Source organism: Pelodiscus sinensis, chromosome 7 (assembly GCF_052426305.1).
Source record: "Pelodiscus sinensis isolate ZL-2025 chromosome 7, ASM5242630v1, whole genome shotgun sequence".
In the NCBI taxonomy this organism is placed as follows: Eukaryota; Metazoa; Chordata; order Testudines; family Trionychidae; genus Pelodiscus; species Pelodiscus sinensis.
In genome coordinates, this window is record NC_143058.1 from 74,942,959 (window position 1) to 74,965,777 (window position 22,819).

At 42.5% G+C, this 22,819-nt stretch overlaps 1 protein-coding gene across 4 annotated transcripts in view; it reads left to right on the forward strand.

The window, feature by feature from the left end:
* The first annotated feature begins 213 nt into the window (after positions 1–213).
* Positions 214–22,819, forward strand: part of SPATS2L (spermatogenesis associated serine rich 2 like) — an 87,811-nt gene continuing 65,205 nt past the window's right edge. For 2 of the 4 annotated variants that reach the window (XM_075934279.2, XM_075934278.2), the window contains exon 1: positions 235–372. The gene's annotated coding sequence lies outside the window, so the exon portion shown is untranslated. Of the gene's footprint in view, positions 373–15,352; positions 15,466–22,819 lie in introns of all 4 variants that reach the window. The other 2 variants (XM_089779885.1, XM_075934277.2) reach the window with 2 other exon arrangements.

Consider the following 22,819-nt stretch of genomic DNA (forward strand, 5'->3'; position numbering starts at 1 on the left):
TGAACCATCAGGGACATTTTACAAGGTGCTGGAAGGCCCGGGGGGCTCCCCCCAGACGAGCTTTGCTAAGGCTCCAGGGAAGGCGCCTGGCTCAGGGGCTGCTCCTGGGCCGTTTCCTTTTCATCCCTTCGCTCCCGCCTCTGGCAGCCCGGCCCGAGGGACGTCACCGGCGGGAGACCCTCCCCCGTGGGGGCGGGCAGCGGCGGGGAGGGGTTTTCCGCCGGGCGGCGCGTGCAGGAATCCAGGCGGGGGCCGGGCCAGGCGCGGCTGAGTCGCTCGCTCGGGGAGAGCGGAGCTGGGAAGCCGCCTTGCCCCGCCCGAGCGGCGCTGCAGCGCCCCTGGCTCCACGGGGAGCCGACCTCTGGCTGAGCGGTAAGGAACCCGGGACGCGGGCGCCGCGCCTACCCCACCCACCCCTCTGCGCTCCGGCGCGCCTTGCAGCGCGGGCTTGGGGGGCTCCCCGCGGGCTGGACTTCGGGGTGTTGCGTGTCCAGGTTCCGGGGGGGCGGGGAGGATTTGTCCTTCTGCAGCCCCTTGAGCGTGCTGGGGCAGCATCGGGCTGGATTCAAACTGCCCTCCCCCTGGGCCTAATGCAACAACCCCGGGATCCCAGCAGCATCTTCTCTCTCCGGCGCCGGGGGCTGCCTCTGGTATCCGCCAGCGATGGGGCCCGCGCGTATGTTCGCGACGTTCCCCGACCTGCCATCAGCCGGTGCCCCAGAAAGGCAGCGCCGGGTCCCTCCTGTTAGCTAGGCAGCCGCCACCGAGCCCGCTGTGCTGTCGCTGGTCGATATTCCACCGCAAAACCGAGTGTTCGCCTGGCCCGCAGCTCTGCAAAGCCGAGTCAGGATGCGCCCCCCAGCCACACATGCTGCAAGGCCCCGGGCCGCTCTTTGCAGTACTAGCGGTCATCTACACGCATATCCTTTCCAGCCAGCAGCTGTGTGTCCACAGCGAGCAGGACAGCAAAATATGCCGAGCCAGCACTATTTTTTTTTGCCATGAAATGTTGCATTCGCGTGTGGGGTGAGCTGTGAAACACTGCAGGGCAATTACAAAGCAGGGTGAGTGCGACTGTGCTGTAGCTGCTGTTACTACCCACATTCAGGGATTTGAAGAATTATTTCACCTATACAGAGGGGAAAAAAAACCCAACAGTGTTTTATATTCAATGTCTTTCTTATGGTGAATGAAAAATTGAAATAACTGGGTTTATTTTGAGATATTTTGATGTACAATTGAGCTGGCAATAGTCTTTTATTCTTTATTATACTTACTTTGTTGAGGAGTTGTAGATGAATAGTGCAAGACTTTCCCTCCATATTGCCTGTACTGCCAGATTTACTTTCTTTTAGTGGTCTAAGATCTCACAGAAAAAGCAGCTTCCCCTTTTCAAGTCACACTCTCCTGGTTTTGTACAGGAGATAAATGTTTTGAACTTGAAAATGTGTAGAAGTGTTATTCAACTTCAAGAAAGCTAACTATCTTGGGTAGTTCCTACCCCAAATGACCAGTTATGCTATAAAATGTTCTTTTTTTATGATGGGCTCCTATCTCAAAATAACTGAAACATCCATGACATTTTCAACAAGGGTGATTATCAAGGGAAGGTAGCCCAGAGTGATCTCAAGGTCTCCCAGACAGAAATAGACAAGAATTTATCATACAATTTATCAAGCTTATCACATTAAAGTGTGCACCAATCATGGAACATGATCTTGCTTTTGCAGTGAGCTCTGTATGGGCAGATTTCTGGGCCTATGCCCTTCTTACTTCTTCTCAGATGAATTGTCCCATTAAAGACAAGTCACATGAATAGGGGCATCCCATGTGTGAATGATTTTTACAGTACTTGAAAGGGCTTAATTCTGCAAGGTGCTCAGTGCCTTCTGGGAAGTGATATGAGAACTCTCAACTCCCATTGATTTAGAAGAGAATTGAAAAGATCTAGCACATTGTAGGATCCAAGCCCCTGAGAAATGGCAGTGTCTGTTTTAATAAGAGACCCAGAGACAATCAGGATGATGGCCCTGTTACGCAAGGTGCTGTATAGATATGTTGAAGACACGGTCTCTGTCCTGAGGAGTTACATTGGCAAGATCTGCTGCTGCTAGTTGTAATATCTCCAATTGGAAGTGATGGGGAAACTAGTTGGGGAGGGCTGAGTGACTCTGGCAAATGCTTTCCTAAGTGCCTGGCATGTGGGTCTCACCCAGTTGCTCAGGGTCTAACTGGTTCCCATGTTTGGGAGGTCAGAAAGGAGGTTTCCTCTGGATCAGATTGGCAGAAATCCTGGGGGTTATCGCTTTCCTCTATAGAATTGGGTCTGGATCACTTGCAGGTTGAAACTAGTGAAAATGGTTGATTCTCTGAAACTTGAAGCCTTTAAATCATGATTTGAGGATTTCAGTAACTCTGCCAGAGGTTAGGGTTCTATTACAAGAGTGGGTAGATAAGGGTCAGTGGCCTGCAATGTGCAGGAGGTCAGACTGGCTCTCAGCTTAACATAAACAGCTGTGACCGATGTGACATCCTCAGGGCCATACAGGTAGTATTGGATGTGGCTCACAATGATAAATAGATTGGGAACCATTGATGGCCCCTTCCAGCCTTAAGGTCAATGAGACATATTAATGGTGAGGGAAGGGATTACAAATATCAAGGGAAGAATCTGGCCTACATGTAGTAACATGTGGTTGCTATTATTTATTATGGACTTTATTATCAATATCAGTGGCAACATATTCTCTCCCCTTTTGAGCCATGGATATTTCTTCCCTTGGATTTTCTTCCTTCCTCATCCTGTTTTCTCAGTTTCTCTACCTCTTACTTGTTCTTAATCTCTGTTATTCTTTCTGAATTTCCTTCCATGCACAGAAATTCCACCTGCAGTTTCCCATTCCATCAGCTACAACGATCAGCAATCCTGTAGATAGTGTTGATATTAAAATGTGATCTTTTAGTTAATCCTACAATGACATTAAAAGGGGAGAGAGGAGTTCACACCTTTCTGAGACATTGTTTGAGGCTATTTGCAGTTTCAGAAGACAAAAGTGTACTGGTTAACCTTTACTTTGCATTTTGAATTTTTTCTTCACAATCATGAAGTCTAGAAACTTATTTTTTTACATGAAAGCTGTGATTCTTTGCAATTTGAATATGTCAGGCCATATAAATACATCAGAGAGGCCAAACCTCACCCACAGACCAGATGTTTGGCTTTTTTCATGAAGGACTTCCACTTCTAATACAAGTTTAAAAGCTACATTCTGTAGCATTTTTTCTATCAAAGAATTTGGCCCTGATACATATCTTGTGTGATACTCAAAGAATCAGAGCCCTGAGTGGCATGAAATGACAAAGTAGTCAATGGAGCTATGCTGATTTGCACTTGTCTGACAATCTGACCTCTTGATTATATACCAAAACCTCCAGTAGAACTTTTGGGAGCATAAGGAATGAAGGATCTGGTGTGCTCTAGAACCATGGTGTCCAACCAGTTCTGAACCAGTAGCCACTATACCTATAGTGAACTAGCCACACTCAACCGTCCAAATAGCCACATTGTTCAAGCCAACTAGCCGCATTCAACTGACATGTGGCTAGTGACCGGCATGTTGGACACCATGGCTGTAACATAAATGAATCAGTAGAGTATAAATTGACATTTTTTGATTGTTTTGGTTGGCAGAATGTGGGAGAAATGGAGGGCTAAGGAGGGCAAATAAGACAGAAGTTACTGGTACATTGCAGGATAATGATTAGAGAAAATGTCTGATGAGTCTCGATGCTCTATAAGGCAATGTCTAGACTACAGGATTTTTTTTTCAAAAAAGTTGCCTTTTTTCAAAAAATTTCACTTGTGTCTAGACTGTTACCACATTCTTTCGAAATTAAATCAAAAGAACACGGCTTTTTTTTGACAGCAGTAAACCTCATTTTACGAGGAAGACGCCTTTTTTCAAAAGAGCTCTTTCAAAAAAAGGTATTTTTGACTGCAAACAGGGCTTTTTTGAAAGAGAGCATCCAGATTGTCTGAGTGCTCTCTTTCGAAAAAGTGAATTGCTTTTTCAAAAAAAGTTGCCTAGATGTGGGTGTCTAGATGATCTCTTTCAAAACAAGCTTTTTCGAAATCTTTCGAAAAAGTTTCTTTCGAAAGAAGCATGTAGTCTAGACATACCCAAAGATGTGGAACAGGATTAGACTATATTTTCTGTTTTCTACTTAACATATACTCACTCATCTATGGGTTACACTGAAGTAAATTTCCTCAATGTGTGGAATCTGGATGAGTCATCCTCACAGAAGCCACCAGTTCAATGTTTTAAAGATGAGACTTGCCTTGCTCACAATCCTGTGAAGTGAATGGAATGCAATCAGAATGCTTCTTTTCAAGCCAGCTTTTGAAGAGATTTTGCTTTTAGTTGCATGGTAATACTTGCATAGCACTTTTGTCCAAGGGCCTTGAAGCATTTTAGAAACACTGAGATTCATCTTACCACTGTGAGACAGAGTTTTATGTACAAATAAACAGATGAGCAAAGAAATGAAGTGTTCCAATCACAACGCAAGTTACTATTTATCAAGAACTGGAAAGTTAAAACAGTTATAACCGGTTAAACAATAATGCTTAACTAGTTGATTGTTTTGACTTAGGTCATAGAATCATAGAACCATAGAGCTGGAAGAGACCTCAGAAGGTCATCAAGTCCAGCCCCCTTCTCTAGGCAGGATCAATCCCAACTAAATCAACCCGTCCAGGGCTTTGTCAAGCCGAGACTTAAACACCTCTAGGGATGGAGACTCCACTACTTCCCTAGGGAACCCATCCCAGTGCTTCACCACCCTCCTAGTTAAATAGTTTTTCCTAATATCCAACCTGGACCTCTCCCACCACAACTTGAGACCATTGCTCCTTGTTCTGCCATCTGTCACTACTGAGAACAGCCTCTCTCCATCCTCTTTGGAACCTCCCTTCAGGTAGTTGAAGGCTGCTATCAAATCCCCCCTCACTCTTCGCTTTTGCAGACTAAACAGACCCAACTCCCTCAGCCTCTCCTCGTAAGTCATATGCTCCAGCCCCGTAATCATTTTGGTTGCCCTCCGCTAGACCCTCTCCAATGCGTCCTCATCCTTTTTGTAGTGCAGGGCCCAGAACTAGACATAATACTCCAGATGTGGCCTCACCAAAGCTGAATAAAGGGGAATAATCACTTCTCTGGATCTGCTGGCAATGGTCCTCTTAATGCAACCTAGTGTACCATTAGCCTTCTTGGCTACAAGGGCACACTGTTGACTCATATCCAGCTTCTCGTCTACTGTAACCCCCAGGTCCTTTTCTGCAGAACTACTACTTAACTGGCTGGTCCCCTGCTTGTAACTATGCTTGGGATTCTTCCGTCCCAAGTGCAGGATTCTGCACTTGTCCTTGTTGAACCTCATCAGGTTTCTTGTGGCCCAATCCTCCAATTTGTCTAGGTCACTCTGGACCCTATCTCTGCCCTTAAGCGTATCTACCTCTCCCCCTAGCTTAGTGTCATCCACAAACTTGCTGAGGGTGCAATCCATCCCCTCATCCAGGTCATTAATAAAGATATTGAACAAAACCGGTCCTAGAACCGAACCTTGGGGCACTCCGCTAGAAACCGACCGCCATCCTGACATCGAGCCATTGATCACTACCTGCTGGGCCTTCTAGCCATCTTACCGTCCATTTATCCAATCCACATTCCCTTAACTTGCTGGCAAGAATATTGTGGGAGACCGTATCAAAAGCCTTGCTAAAGTCAAGGTATATAACATCCACTGACTTTCCCATGTCCACAGAGCCAGTTAACTCATCATAGAAGTTTTCCTGCTGCCCAGCTCGTTTCTCAGTCCTGTCACGGCCATGGGACCCACAGCTGGGCCCACCACTGCAGTGGGGTTCAGCTGGAGTTCTACTATCCACCTGCACTGCAGCCAGTGCTGCTCCAGCCTAGTGCAGCTGGCTGCCACCAGCGTTCACTGGCAAGGGCTAGTTAACTGGTTAACCAGTAAGCATATTGGTAAGCCTCATGCTTATCGGTATGCTTACCAGTGAACTGGTTAACACCTCTATCAAGAACCAAGAAATGAATCAAGGTGGCATGGAGTATGTTTTATATACAGACTGATGCACTGGAATGCTTTCTTCTTAGACAGCTATGTAGGAAATTGTTTCCAAGTTATTTATATTACCTATAGTACCTCTTCTGGTATACTAATATGGATGGTACCTCAAGGGAATGGCATAGCCTAGTTACATGAATGTAAAATTGGCAGTTGGAAAGTCCTGAATTCTAAAGCTGGCTCAATGCTGACTTACTTTGATACCAGACAAGATGTGTAATCACTTAGCCTAATGTACTCAATCTCTTTAAAATGGGACTACCTCACAGTGGTGTCACGAGGATTAATTAATTAATTTCAGCAGACTCTGGAGGATGAAAATGCTAAATATTATTTTGGCCTTAGTGAGAGAACTATGAAGCAAAGTTCCTAAGGGAGGAACTTTCTGTACTTCTGAATTTGTTTATCAGTTACTGCATTGGTGTCTACCCCAAGCTCTTAATAGCTGTAAGAAATAACCATGGTGGAGTATTCTCCCAGCAGAATATTTCTGACCTTCTCACTTATCATTTGTGAGGAGTGATACAAGAGGGTTTAACACTTTGTGGCATGGCTAGAGAAGCAGAAAGAAATTAAAATATGTATGTTTAACACTTCTGTTGCTGATACAAGTGATGGTCTACAGTATGAGCACTATTTGCCTATATTTAAATAATTATGCATTCATAAATATTAAAGATGCAAATGATCTGTGAGGTCATCCACTCAATCCCACAGAGGCCACTGCAGAATCATGCCATATTTGCTGTTGAGGAGAAAACCTATCAGGCCTAATAGCTTGTAGCTGATTAATGCTGAGGGTGAAACCTACTTACAATTATTTTTTCAAGTCTGTCCCTAAAGTTTATCTATTTCTTTTAATGAGTCTAAGCCCAAAGCATTTATATTACTGATGTGACATGTAATTTCTCTTAAAATATGTGTGAGGTTGTCTGAATAATTTTTCTAAACACATTTGGCCATAGTCATATTTAATACGTGGCTTAAATTTTCCCATTGCACAGAAGTCAGCCAAGTTTAAAATATGGATTCCAACAGAGTGAGAAAATGTCAATAGAGTTCAACATGCCAAGTGCTGTTACACACAATGAATGTGATGCTCCCTTAACTGAGAAGAAATGAGTCTGTGGTTTATACGCACCATGGGAAAACCTACAAGTACTAACATAGTATTACATTGTAATACTATCACAGTATTTATAGGGAATAACTCTATTATGTAATAACACTATTCTTTGTAATATTTAAGATGTAGCTATATTTGGTACTCAGCCTGTGACTAAAATGTTACTCTTTTGTCACCCAAACGTTTCCATTTTCCAGTAATAACTATGCAAATGAATAATGATCAATTGTTATGAGCAGACTAGCTTCGTGGGCTATTGGGATGTGTTGTGCTTCTGCTGGAGGATCAGTTCTCCTCAAGATGGTGAGAGGTTGGGATTCTGTGGGAGCAAATGTTTGCTCAGTGAACAGATGAAGAAATGTTTTCCATCACCATCCTCTGAATTCCAACCTTCAGCCTCATTCTGTGGCTGTTTGGTTACTAGCATATGAGAGTGCAAGAGGTTTCTGATGAGAATCCAAGAATACTTCAGAATTTGTTCTTGTCCCTATTAGAGGCAAAATGCATAGCTTGAAAGCAGCCCAGAAGCTACAGAGGTAAAGTAAGTAATGCATTCAGCCTCAGCAGAGAGGCAGCCAGGTCCAAAAAAAGGAAGCAGAGAGAAGGAACCACAGTAGGCGGCAGATGGAGGGTCAAGGTTGGTGTCAGTCGGCCGATTGGGAATGGGGCTACTGAGATGAAGAAAAGGGTGGTTGTTGAGGTGTACAGAGATGGAATTGGGGACTGGGGTAGGGCCTATTTGAGGTAATGTTGAAACTTGATGTACAATTGCATGCGCTGGTGGGAGTGAGTGACAGAGACCTTCCATAAGTCTGGACGGTTGGTTAAGAATAAGATGTGAACCAATGAACCTTTGGCACTTGTTGATTTAGATCCCAATTGTTTGCTAGTTTACACCCATTGGGACCAATGGGGTGCACAGTTAAGTAAACAAACACAGCACTTAGCCCATCACTTCTGTTTCCCCATCACTGCACAAACTGTCATCTTCTGATTGTGTAATATTAACCCCATGGAAAGTCTTCATAACATCCACCTTTATGCCTATATTTGATCCATGATGGACACAGTCAGTTAACAAAACTCTAGGTATATCAGATTTTACTAAAGTAAGAGAAAACATCAGGTTGTGCAGGGAGCAACCACTGTACACATCTCTCTTTCATTGATAAAGGGGTTAGACATCTTTATGAGCTTTCTCTGAATAAAACGTTTACATAGGATAAGATGGATTTATTTGCAGGTGGGAGGGTTGGATTCCTGGGTGCTATCAATGGCCTGATAGGTGAGCCATCCCAGAGCTGAGCTTTTTCAGTGTCTGTGTTGCTCTGAGGAGGTGTGGGGGTTGGGATAGTAGTAAACCAAATTCTGTGCCTTAGCTGGAGGAGGCCAGAGCTTCTGGCCTAGCAGGACAGGGTGGTGGGGAGCCCCAGGTGACAGGAAGGTGGGCATCAGTAGCTTAATCAGCACACCAGATGACAACCCCAAAGAGATTTTTGTGATCACACTATTCTTTACCCTAATGGGGGTGAACTAAGGTTTTTATAATTCATGACTCCTTGCTTCCTTAGGTTACACTGTAACTGACCCTTAGTGTTGTTTTGATTCTCTTAATTCATTTCCATGCAGAAGGCTTCTAATTGCCCTTCAGATGCCTGGTTTACAGAACAGCTGAACACCCAGAGTTCTAATTGCAGTTAATTGGAACTGTGTGCTCACCTCCTTAGAAACTCAGTACCCAGGTGAATGGTGGTACTTCCCAAAACATTTTCATAAGATTTGCCAAAAATCAAAACCAGATGTTAAGACATAACAAGGGGTTTATTACATTGAACAAGGATCATTATGCGGTTGAAAAAGTCTGTTAAACCCTACAGTTATTGTTCTATTAATTCTTATTTAAAAAGGGAACAAATCAAAGAAAACTCAACAGCTAATCTGGCTCAATAGCATGTTTTTATAGCTTGAAGATTTGTGAATTTTATTTTCAAAATAATATTAAAGGGAGCAGCTTGGTTCATGATAAGTACTCATCCTCTGTAAATTCTAAACAAATAAAACCAGTGTTACTCTAGAATATGGCAAAAAAGGAGCATGTTATGCCATGGGATAGACCTCCGTCCTGGAATGAGTTCCGTGCAGACAGACCTCAGTGCCTGTGTACAGCTTGCTGCAGAACCAGGGCTCATTTTTTCCTGTTATCAAGAGTGTAATGACAGTACATATCACATCTGTGTTCTTAAGGCTTGATCATGCATTGGCATAAATGAGAGCAGAATCTGGACCATCATTTTGGCTTTTTCAACTATATTCCCCTAGAATCCAAACAAGACTTTGTCTATATTAAGGACTGTTTGCTTTCACCTAAAGTTTAGTAAATTAATTACAAAATCATATCCTGTTTATCCTCAAAATGATCTATACATTTAAAAAATGCATCCAGGTTGATAACTTGTATGCCAAGTTTCAGCTTGATGTGACTTGATATGAATGATCTATAACAGCAAGAGAAATTCTGAGAGACCTAAACATGCTAGAAGGCTATAATATTAGTGCGATTACTGACAGATGTGAGCATTCGTCACTGGGAAGCATTAAGGGTTTCAGTCCACTGAACTTCCAAAGGATATTGTAAAGGCCAAGACTATAAAGGGTTCTGAAAAAAACCAGATAAGTTCATGGAGGATAGGCAGAGATCTGGGAATTATGTTCTGTTCATTCCCTCTAGGCAACTCGCATTGGCCACTGTCGGCAGACAGGATACTGGGCTAGATGGACTTAGGTCTGACCCAGTATGGCTGTTCTTATTTCTTTTACAGCTGTTTTTTTCCTCCATTGACAGAGGAAATAGATCACACATCTCTCTGCTTCATATTAGTGCTGTCCTGATGGCAGACAGTTTCTTTCAAGTGATTTAAATTGTTCTGTTGTGACAGGAGATAGTCCTATTCCTTAAATTCTAACACAGGTCATGGAGAACCTGTCCGACCATTGGTTGGTCTCTCTGTATACTATATCTTCACATATATTGAAAAAACACATCTCTTAAAAAAAGATCTATAATTTTCACCAAAAATGGTTTTTTTTTTTTCCTTTTTGACAAAATGAGACAATGAAAAATGTAGTGATTTAGTGATGTTTGGAGGGTGGTTCCTTTTTGGTTTATCATTTTTCCTCTTGTCCCCCTCTGTTTGACAATGGCAAAAAAGAGGGTTAGGGGGGAAAAAAAAAAAAAGAAGCAGCATTTACTGAAATATTCAAAATGCCTGAAAAATAGGTTTTTTTCTTACTCGCGAAACAAAACTGACTTTGATATTTTTAAAATTTCTCATGTTTACATTTTTCCATTTTTGACCAATTTTCAAACCTGAGAGTTGCATCCTCCAAGGGATCTGCAAAGTTTTCAAAGAGATCATGACAGGGGATGTGAATGGGTCATTTCTTTCTTTCTAGATTAATTTTTATTTTCTTAAACAACAAATAAAATATACTCTGCAGGGATGAAAAATAACTAAATTTATGTCAATATGAAACACTATTTTTGTTTTATACAAATTAGATAAAACCTTATTCTAACAAGTACAGCCTGGCAAAATTCTGCTCCGTATTTTTGTTGTTGTTTTTGGTTTTGGAGGATGGATGATGTAGAGCAAGGCTGTTCAACTTTGGAAGCCTGAGGGGCCACAATGATACAACACAAGCCGAGGGCCGCAACTTAAGTGTGGTTGCATATGCACGAAAATATATATACAAATAGCTTATTTCATTCTGACGGACATGAATACAAAGCACTTACCACAATGCCCCGGCGCTCCCAGCACCTCCTCACTGGGGGCTAGAAACTCCTGTACCCTGTACTCATCTGTTCCAGCCAGCCCATCCGCTTGTGTCTTTCAATGCTTACCCCACCTGGGAGATGCCTTGCTGTTGTGGAGCATGTTCCCAGTGGAGGCCATGTTCAAAGGATCCCACTCATGGGCTGCGTGTTGAGTAGCCCTGACGCAGCTAGATAAGATGATAGATTTTTATGAATGGAGTAGTGAAGTTTATGATAATTTTGCAAGAATGAATGTAAAATGTAATAATTTTACAATTGAGATTGTTTCAAATGTAACCTTAAATATACTCTAACATTTCAAAATTTCACCTTTCATGTATTGAAAGTTTGCACAAAAGCTCTCTCAAACTCAGGTCCTAGTGTGATTCAGTGGAGAGGGCTGGATTGGGAATCAGGTGACCTAAGTTCTCTTCCCAGCATTGCCAATGAACTGTTGCATGACCTAGGAAAAGCCACTTCACCTTCTTGTGCCTCTTTCTCCTCCCAACCTTTGTCTGTTTCGATTAGGAGTCTCTTTGAAGCAAAGACCATTTCTCACTATGTGTTTGTAAATCAGGATTGTGTTTGTAGAACAGACTAAGTGACTGTTAGTGCATGGCAGCATGGTCCACACAAGGACATTCTTATATCCTAGGTGTTTATTTGGTCAGACCAATGATCCATCTAGCCCAGTATCGTCTTCCAACTGTAGCCAAAGTCAGGTACCCAGAGGGAATTAATATAATAAAACAATCAAGTGATCCATCCCCTGTCCACTTAGTTCACTTCAGCTAATTTAATTCTCAGAATGGTGTGAACTAAGGGTACGTCTAGACTACCGCGTTTTGTCGACAGATACTGTCGACAAAACTTCCGTCGACAAAGAGCGTCCAGACACATTGAGTTCTGTCGACAAAGCAAGCTGCTTTGTCGACAGAACCCCGTAGCCTGGACGCAACCCTACAGGCAATAACACCTTCTGTCGACAGAGTTCTGTCGACAGAAGGTGTTATGCCTCATAAAATGAGGTTTACCAGCATCGACAAAACTGCTGAGTTCTGTCGACGTTATGTCGACAGAACTCAGCGGTAGTGTAGACGCTGGTATAGTTTTGTCGACAAAAGTCCACTTTTGTCGACAAAACTCGGTAGTCTAGACACACCCTAAGTGTTTGTTTGGACAATACAAAGAAACTCTATAGAAGAAAATATCTTGATAAAGATTGATCAGCTGTAGCTATCGCTGCATAGTGGGCCATAGTTATAAGCAGGGCTTGACCGCTCACCAGCCCCGTACTGCGCATGCGAGTAGATTGTATTATTTGTCAAGCCCTGGTTATAAGTCACATTGCTGTACCAGAGTCACCTAAAGAGGCATTAGGGATGTGAAGGAGTAGTCGATTACCCGATAAGCAGAAGCTTATTGGGTAGCACTATCGACTACTCAATCCTCTCCCCCCCCCCCCCCCCCCACCATTCTGCATTCTTAAAGGGACAGAGGAGCTGGCATGCAAAGACTGGCTCAGTCTCTGCCCCTCCCCCCTCCCTCCCAACCAGGTCTCAGGACAGGTCCCATGCTGCCACTCTGCATTTTTAAAGGGACACAACAGCCGCAGCTGGTCCCGCTTGTCTGTCTCCGCACAAGCCCCGCCTAACCTCCCCATGCCGCCACTCTGCATTCTGAAATGGACAAGGCAGCGGCAGCTGGTCCCGTGGGTCTCTCTCAGCCTGAGTGTACGTTTTTATTCTGTCAGGGTTTTAGTATGTCACTTGGTTCTCAGCCTTGCTATTCAGCTAGCTCCCTGCCAGAATTCAAGTTGATACTCATTGCCAAATATTCTCTGCAAATGATCATGAAAGAACCTCTGTTCTAGGTTAGCTCTTTAATACAATCTTGACAGTAGGTCTGTACGTAAGTTGTCTGTATTATTATGTGGGAGGATAAAACCTGTCGTTTACAACCTAGATGCCAGGCTATGTTTGCTTTTTCCTTTTTGAACCATATCCCAAATGTTCAGAAGCCAACATATCATAACTAATGTTATCATAAATCTGCCCGCTGTCTGTAAGGTTTATCTGCAGTTTCTGTATTATGGTGAATTTTCTGAAATTATGTTTCTCTCTTCCAAAACAACATGCTGTTGCATCATCTCTTCTGAAGACTTGATTCTGCGAGATGCCGAGTCCACTTGGTGTCTGATAAATTTAAGATCAATCTCTTAGTTTGTATAGCATGGTGTATCCAGGGCCTCTATATCATAGATTTTTTTCTCTTTCGCTTCCCATAAGAAGGTCCACAGTAAAGAGACTTAGCAAGATATTTATTACTGGATTCTAGATTGCCAGCCCGTTGCCAGAAATGGTTATTATTATACTGCCTTTGTATTTTTACCTTGGCAAAGAGCAGATCTTTGTCTTAAGATGCAGATTTATTGCTGTGTACATCCTAGTCTCTACAATATATTTCATGTGTAAAGCTTGTGAGATATATCATTGTATTTTAGAGCCAAACATTTAGTTGATTTAATAGCAAATTCCAAATTTTCTGAAAGAGGAAGAGTGTTATGAATCAGTACTATAGTGAAAACAAGGTTAATGACTCTCATTCTTTTGATACAGACATTTCCTCTGTAAGAAAAAAAAAAAAGAAAAATGTTTTGTTCACTACCCAGTTATGCTCCCATAGCTCAGTCCTGCAACTCTGGCTCGTGGGAGTAATACTTAGTTCTATGAAGAGTCTGTTGAAGTCAATGGTACTGCTCACACGAGTAAAAACTAATTGTTTAAGATGTGTAGTACCAGGCCCTTTACTTATAAATGAAAACAGTAAATATGACCGGAAAGGATAATTGACCCAACAGGTGATCCTTGTTTGGACATCTCAGGGATGGTCTTTTCATAATGCACAATGGAATCCTGTTGTCATAAAGACTGACTTGGACATCTCTCATGGGCTTATTGTACCCAAATAATTACTACGTCTGGATCCATGACCAAACTAAGACATACCATGCTTGTTGACTCTGAGCAATGGGAATCTTAGTCTATGTTTACACTGTGACTGGGAACCTACCTCCGAGCCCCGGATGGACAGACTTGTGTTAGTTCTGCTTCAGCTAGCACCAAATAGCAGCGTGGATATACCGAGAGCCCTGCAGGCATACAAAATTTTGTATCCAGAAAAATGAGCTGCAAATATATGCATCTACATCTGCAGCTATAAAGTGAATATTTGCACATTTGCAGGGTTCTAAATACAAAATTTGTATCCGCATCCACATCTGTACCTGCAAAAATGAACTGCAGAAATCCACGTTCACGGATGCAGATATTCCTGGATATCCCCAGATTTGCAGGGCTATAGAAATAGCCACACAGGCAGTAGCTCGGACTAACTACCTGAGATCAGAGGGTCAGATGGGCTTGGACTTAAGCAGCTGGCCTGAGCCACCAACTGTGCTGCAATTTATCTACTGCTAGTTTTAGTGCACTAGATTGAGATAGTGCTGGTCTGTCGATCCAGGCTGGCAGACATTTTCCAAGCTGTAGTGTAGACAAACCCACAGAGTACTTCAGTTAAGTCTTGCCCATTCCAGACACAAAAGGTAAGTCAGCAAAATAGCATTGTGATTGTGGTAAACAAACATGAGTGAGGAATGGAAGGTATAAGGTATTGTAATTATTTTCTGTGATTGCAGAAAACTTTCAAGGCATAATAGACTGTATGAGAATAAACTACAATAGCCTGTTATTGACCACTGATTGAAATACCACTGATTGAAGTGAGCACAGCTCCGATGCAGTGCAGAATCCAAGCTACAAGTCATATATTGGTTAAGCGATCTTTTAGAGTCATCTGTTGAAGCTTATAGAGTTGTAAGCAAGGAAGGTTGAATACAGCAAGATTTAGTTTTTTATCCTGGTTCCCTTTTTTCTCCATCAGTCAATCAATCAATCAAACAAACAAAACTGATAGGAAATTAAATAAAAACCAGTAACACCATTACAGTGTTGTATAGCACTTTAAAGACTAACAAGTCTTTAAAGTGCTACATAGTCCTGTTTTTTGTTTCAGCTACACCAGACTAACACGGCTACATTTCTATCACATTACAGTGTTGTGCTTGTAGGATTAAATGCACGGATGTCTGGAATTACCAAAGATAAGGTTGCGCTGGCAGTGACAACTCAGCCACGTCGCGCACATGTAGCATTTTCCATTCAGCTTTCCCTTGTTAACTGTAACATAATTATTTTTAGCTCACCATAAAATATGCAGAATGTCACTGTGAGTGAGTTCACATTGCTGGATCGAAGACTCATAGCAGATGTGCCAAGTCATATGTCAGTTGATGTAGCACAGCAGTCCATATGTAAGTATTCCTAGAAAAGTAAATAAATGCTTAAATGCTGAATAAATTCCCAGTGTGAAAGGTACTGGTCTGCAGACACTGGTCTAAATTCTGGTCTCCTTAGGTACATCTACCCTGCACGCTTATTTTGGAATAAGCTATTCTGGAAGAAATCCTCCGAAATAGCTTATTTTGAAATAGCACATCTACACTATAGGGAAGTCTCAAAATTAGTCCAAGGAAGGCTTCCCTAATGTGGACGTGCTACCTCGATTTAGCACCCCAGGAAGCACTGGGGAGTAATTACTTTGAATGGCCCTGGAGAGGAGCTATTTTGAAATAGCAGCAGTGGAGTGTCCACAAGACAGCTATTTTGGAACAGGTATTATTCCTTGTGTAATGAGGTTTACAGGAGTTGGAATAAGCTGTCCGTTATTTCAAATTTATTGTGTAGATGCACCCCTTTAGACTAGGATAAATATGATTTCCTTGGAATAACTCCAGATGTACACTAAAGCGGACAGCAGAATTTAGATCCATGGCATCCAAACTCACTATTTTAAAAAAATTATTTTTTCATGCTGTTTTCCTTCCAAATACATACACTGTCCCACCAATGCCGTTTGCGAAAGAATGAAACCGGTGATTCTAGTTATTACCAGTCAAAAAAACCTTGAGGAACCTGAAAATAAATGGTAAATTCCAAAGCAAAAGTGTGTTACCAGCTTTTTTTGTGTATAATTCCCATTAAATTGCTGCTTTGATGTACAAATAGTAATTTTTGTGTTATGAAATACTGACCATCTGTGAATAAATTTTCTCATTACACTCATGATTAAGTCCACTGAGGGTCTCACTGGTAATTTTGCTCCTCCTCTGTATGACAACCATCAGTCTAATGCTATTTTTATATTTGTAAATTGAATTCAGTGTTCATTTCTCTCTACAAATCTGTACAAACATGCATAGTTCATAGAATCTGTATACAATGGTGAGAGGTATTTTGTCTGCTAAGTGAACTGTTTAATAAATATCATCATGCTCAGGGATTTATATCCGGGATAAATTTTGTAACCCAGAATGCTTCATGGTGTAAAATAGTTGTAATTACATTGTTAACCGTGAATGAGACGACTCTGGCAGTTAATTTTAGTAGATGTAGAATGCTTAATTGTTCTGGCTGAGATGGACAGCCCAGAACGATGATACTGTGGGTATTTGCTGGAACATGCTTTAACTTTTTTATTATAATTTCTTTAAAATAATTATTAGATTGTGTTTTGTGGAATGTAATACATTCAAGAAGATTTATTTGGGCTGATTTCAGGGATTTTCTAATTTCTCTGTGGAGTGTTATTTTAAAATGTCAACTTCTGACCAGTTTTGAAATTAATCATTTATTTCAATGAATTTTTTCCTCTTCTCCCAATATGTACATTGGGAAATTGGCATCTCCATATACAAAAATATCAAGTGAAACTCACAGCGAACTCAAAGGAATAACATAATTCAATTAAGAAATGGAGATTCCCATGTTGAAACATAGGCCATAGAAATCCATTTTAACTGTGAACCATGACTCTTCTGATATTTTGTCTGGCCACACCTGATATATTGGGATTTAACCCAGACCTCTAGATAAAAATGATTTAGAGCCAGATTCTCAAAAGTGCTTTAGACCTGAGGGTGCAAATAAAGTCAGTAATAATAAGGGGCACTCTGTACTTCTCAACACCAAGCACAGTGCCACAGTCACATTAGGAGATATACATTCTGGTGCACACAAGCATGTTGTGCACTCACTGGTCTTTGTGGATCCTGTTGGCGTGTTATAAAAGTTTCCTAATACATGCTAATGTAGCACTATATGCACATGTACTAGGTCACTGTCAGTGCATGTCAGCACTCCACTCATTTAATCTAATGCATCATGTAGATAAATCCTTATTCTTCTTCTTTGTCATGTGTGGAACCATAATTATGATACTAAAGAAAGCTGTAGTTGTGATCACCAGGCTGCAAAAGAGAACTGCTCCAGGAGATGTAATAGTACAGATATGTTATATACATATTTTTATTTAAAAATAATCCTCAAATAATACTGTTGCTCTGGAAGCTTTAAGAGCTTCCTTGGTGAGGAAAAAAGTTAGTGAGGGGGAAAAAGGTCAGATTTCTTGGTGAGGGGAAAAAAAAATGATTTAAATGCATCTGGGAGATATGGGGAATTAGGGTACATCTACACTGAATGCTTATTTCAGAATAAGCTATTCCAGAAGAGATCTTCTGGAAAAGCTTATTTCAAAATAGCACATCTACACACAAAAAGCGAAGCAAAATAGCGATTTGCTATTTCGAAATAGATTGTCCACGCTGATTGGACGTTGTCTCGCATTTAAGGCCACCCAGAACCAGTTCAGGCAGGGCATCAGGTCAGCAGTTGCTTCTGGAGTTGCTGCCTGAGGCGATCTGAGACGCGTGCTTAAAGGGAACCCCCTGGACAGCCGCTTCTCAGGTTCTTCTCCTTGCTTGTCTACCTCTCTGAGGGAGAGTGAAGCATTTCCAGTGTGTGCTTTGGTTGCTCTGCTTCAGGACACCACAGCACACCCTGCTATGGAGCTGGAGCTGCCTCTGGGCACGTGATGGCCCAACACTGCTATGCTGCAGTTTCTGCTGGCTGCCCTTCTGATCCTGCATGAACTCAACCCCGAGCTGCTTGAGGAGATCCTCTACATGTGTCTGGGAGTGCAGCTCTTTCAGATGCATCCCACTGGCAGCTGGACACCAGTTCTGCCTGGTGGGACCAGCTCATCATGGAGCTGTGGGATGACCAGTAGTGGCTCCAGAACTTCCACATGAGTAAGGAGACGTTCCTGGAGCTGTGTGCCTGGCTCGCCTCTGCCCTCACATGATGGGACATGAAGATGAGACTTGTCATTCCCCTGGAGAAGTAGGTCACCATCGCGATCTGGAAGCTCTCTACTCTGGACAGTTACCGATTCATCGGGAACCAGTTCACCATGGGGAAGTCAACCATTGGGCCCTTGTCATGCAGGTATGGCACTCTTGGGCTGCACTCCTGGGGTGGGGGAGGGGGTTACTGGAAAGGGGGACCCACGGGAAAGGGGGAGTTGAAGGTATGGGAGGTAGGATGGGGGTTCTCCACTCTCTCCCTCACACAGCCCTACCAGAGGTGCAGGCTACATAGGGGCCGGCTCCTGGGGTGTTTGTTGCGGGGAAGATGGGGAGGGCTCAGGGATCTCCCAAGGACTCTGGCACTCCTTTGATTCTCTGTTTTGTTTGTTTGTTTGTCTCCTTCTGAAGGTGGCGAGGGCCATCAACATCGTCCTGCTGCACAGGGTCATTCACGTCAATGACATGGAGCCCATTGTGGCTGAATTTACTGCCATGGGCTGCCCCGACTATGTGGGGGAGGAGGCTATTGATGGCACCCACATCCCCATCTGGGCCCCTGACCACCGGGAATCTCAGCAAATTAACTGCAAGGGATACTTTTTGATGGTCCTGCAGGCCCTGATCAACCATCTGGTCGACCAGTTTTTGGATACCTTCATCGTCTGGTCGGGAAAGGCGCATGTTCAGAAACCAAGATATATATATATATATATATATAAAACAGCAGAAGATGTTCTTGTCATCTGTAGGATGCATGTTAATGAGGATAATTAAGTGGTCTGGATGTATCCCATACATAGTTTTTAATGTGGAAATGCAGATGTTAATGGCAGGAGAAATTGGATTTGTAATGTGCCAACCAGTTAATGCCTTCGTTTAGGCCCAGAGTAATTGTATCAGATCTGTAGATAAACTCTAGTTCTGCGGATGCTCTCTGTAATTAGTTAGTGAAATTCCTTTGTAGAAGAATGGCTACTTTTAAATCCATGACTGGGTGACCAGGCAGTTAAAATGTTCCCCTATGGTTATATCCGTGAGAGCTGCATATCAATCCTAGGAGTCCTGTTGCACCTTATAGACTAATTGAAGTGTAGGAGCATAAGCTTTTGTGGGCAAAGACCCACTTCGTCAGATGCATGTATGCATGCATCTGACGAAGTGGGTCTTTGCCCACGAAAGCTTATGCTCCTACACTTCAGTTAGTCTATAAGGTGCCACAGGACTCCTCATCGCTTTTGCAGATTCAGACTAACATGGCTACCCCTCTGATACTTGATATCAATCCTAGAAACTTGAGACATAACCTGTCATGATGAATAATATATAATAAGTAAGATTCACTTGCAGGGTAAAAGCCAGGAGCGCCCATACTCCAAACTTCAGTGACAAAAAATTAATTAAAAGGAAAAACTATGTAGCACTTTAAAGACTAACAAGATGGTTTAATAGGTGACGAGATTTCGTGGGCCAGACTTAGTCGATCAATACAAATGTGGCAAAATAATGGCCAAAATTCTTCCCTAAAAGTGTCTGAAAGGGTTTTAGGGACAGAAGGAAGAACATTTCAGTGGAAGTATTTACAATTTAATGTGAAAAGAGAAAATTGCATATGCTACCTTTGTTTTTGTACCAGTTGCACAAGTGGGCTTATTACAAGAGGACACAGGGCTGTGACTGGCATGGGGAAAGGAGGAGGATTAGAGGAGGGGGACCACTCTGCCTCATATTTTCCCCTCCCAGGTATGTGACAAGGTCTATGGGGAGGAGCAAGCCTGAGCTCCTTTCCCTGCCCTTTGCGTGTGTGCAATTTTTCAACTTCGGAGTTGTGACCTTGGCTATATCTGACCATGAATAGGAGAATGGGCCCTTCCAGATATCTGCTGAACTGGTGCAAGACTAAAATCAGTATTTCAGTTTCACATCTGGGGATTCAATCCCAATCTTAGCCCATCTGGCATTCAGCAGTGGTGTGAGGCAGGGGTCTGTTTGGGTCCATCTCTCATTGATAGGCTAGTACATTGAGGGTGTATAAATTATAGTTGCACACAGGTCAGCATGTAGACCTTGACATGAAGGAATAATTTTGTCAGAGATAGTTAAACAAAATAGAGATGGGAGCTGAGGCGTGATCCCCTGTGTTATTTTGACATAGGTGCGTTTGACTACATTTTATATGATTTTGATAGATTTCTAAACAAATTGTAGTAAAAAATGTATGAAAGACCTATTTTCATATGTCTCTGAAATGTTGTGCCAATTTGGCAGATACCTAATGAAGGTGACATCTATGGAAATTATTAATGTGAATGGAAGGCCTTTTGTTGCCAACTCTGCTGCCTTTTTCGTTACCTAAAACATATGGTAAACTACAAAAACAACAGTGCAATATAGTGCACCTGGGATAGAAAGCAAACTCAGTAAAAAGGAGGATCAGATTATGTAGAGGAAGTAGGCATGCTGAAGAAGAGAGCACAATTCAAGCCACTGCAATCTTATTAGATGCTTATTACATGGTGTCTTGTATTTTGAAACTGGCTCTGAAACTGTGATTGCTTTCCTGTATATTGTGTGCCAGTCTCTCCTAGCAGCAGGACTTTGATTGAATAACTTGGAAATGATTAAATGACCCTTTGTGAAAATATGTGGCAGTCCTTCATTGATCTATACTACACGAGCACATTCTGAATAATAAACCTTGCACAGGCTGCACTCCTCAGTACATGGTGAAAGTCTGCACAAGCCACTATGCTCTGACTTTCGGAAGGTGTTCAGTCACATTTGGTAGGATTGAAGAATGGATTTATTGTGCTGCTGCTGATAAACTTGTTCCCTCCAGCCAGTTGTCTTTGTAAGAGAACTCCAATGATAGATGATCAGACTTTTAAAAGGAAAAATTAGGGCAGCAGTCTAGTATTGTTATTGAAGGACCAGGGAGAGGGATGGCAGTGAGGGAGTTATCCTGGGTGACATCTGGGAATGGAATGTGCTTTGTCCCAGGACATGCAAAATAAATTAGCTGGAAGAAAGGGGCATTGGGCTAACACACCGTGCAGCAGATGTCCGAGGGCTTGTCTAAATGTGGGCATTCAGGAGAGGTAAAGCAAATCAAAAAATGTTTGAAATCCATGTACATAAATTCATAGATTCAAAGGCCAGCAGAGACCCCTATGGTCATCTGGTGTGACCACCTGTATAACACAGGGCTTCACCAGAATAATTCCTAGAGCACATTTTAAAACATCTAATAGCTTGATCTCTTTGAGTATCACAATAAGGCAGATTTTCTGATCTTTTAATCATTCTCATGGCTCTTATCTGAACTCTCTTCCAAGTTCTCCACTTCCTTCTTGAATTTTGGATACCAAAACTAGACACAATATTCCAGCAGTGCTCATACTATTTCCTAGTACAGAGGTAAAATAACGTCTCTACTCAGACTCAAGATTCCTCTGGTTATGCATCCCAGGATCGCATTAGCTGCTTTGGCCACAGCCAAATTCAAGCATGTTTAACACCCATCTGGATGCTTTCAGTCAGAAGTAAAATGGCCTTTGTTTGCTGTATTTTAGAATTAAGTTACTGCAAACAAATGCTGCTTTACTCCTAAATGAGAGGCTCCAGAAGGAGGGTTGTGACAAACTGCTGCAGGTACCCAAAGTAGTGAGACCCTGTGTTACCTTCTCTGCTTCAGCAAGGGGGAGCTGTGCTGCTGCTGAGACACATGACAGCTCTCTGATATGCCAGCTTGCCTTCTGCACTCTCACAGCCCAGACCTTGTCCTTCCAATAACAGTCAGTGAATTGAATTCCAGCCCTTGAGTTCCTTGGAGATGGCTGGCTGCAATGCACAACCTCTATCCCAGACAGGTACAAAAGATGGTAAGTTTGCTGCTCCTTTAAAGAAACAGGAACAGCAGTTTCTAGAGTTAACAATCACTTCCGTTCAAGTAAAACAGGGTGGCTGCGTCTAGACTGGCAAGTTTTTCCTCAAAAGCAGCTGCTTTTGCGGAAAAACTTGCCAGCTGTCTACACTGGCTGCTTGAATTTGAGCAAGAACACTGATGATCTCGTGTAAGATTGTCAATGTTCTTGCGGAAATACTATGCTGCTCCCATTTGGGCAAAAGCCCTCCTGTGCAAATGCTTTTGTGCAAAAGGGCCAGTGTAGACAGCTCAGATTTGTTTTGTGCAAAAAAGCCCCGATCGCGAAAATGGCGATTGGGGATTTCTTGCGCAAAACCATGTCTAGATTGGCATGGACACTTTTCTGCAAAAAGTGCTTTTGCGGAAAAGCGTCCGTGCCAATCTAGACGCTCTTTTCCACAAATGCTTTTAACAGAAAAACTTTTCCGTTAAAAGCATTTGCGGAAAATCGTGCCAGTCTAGACGTAGCCGGTACGTCTACACAGGAGGGCTAAAGTCGAATTAAGCTACGCAACTTGAGTGATGTCAATTGCATAGCTT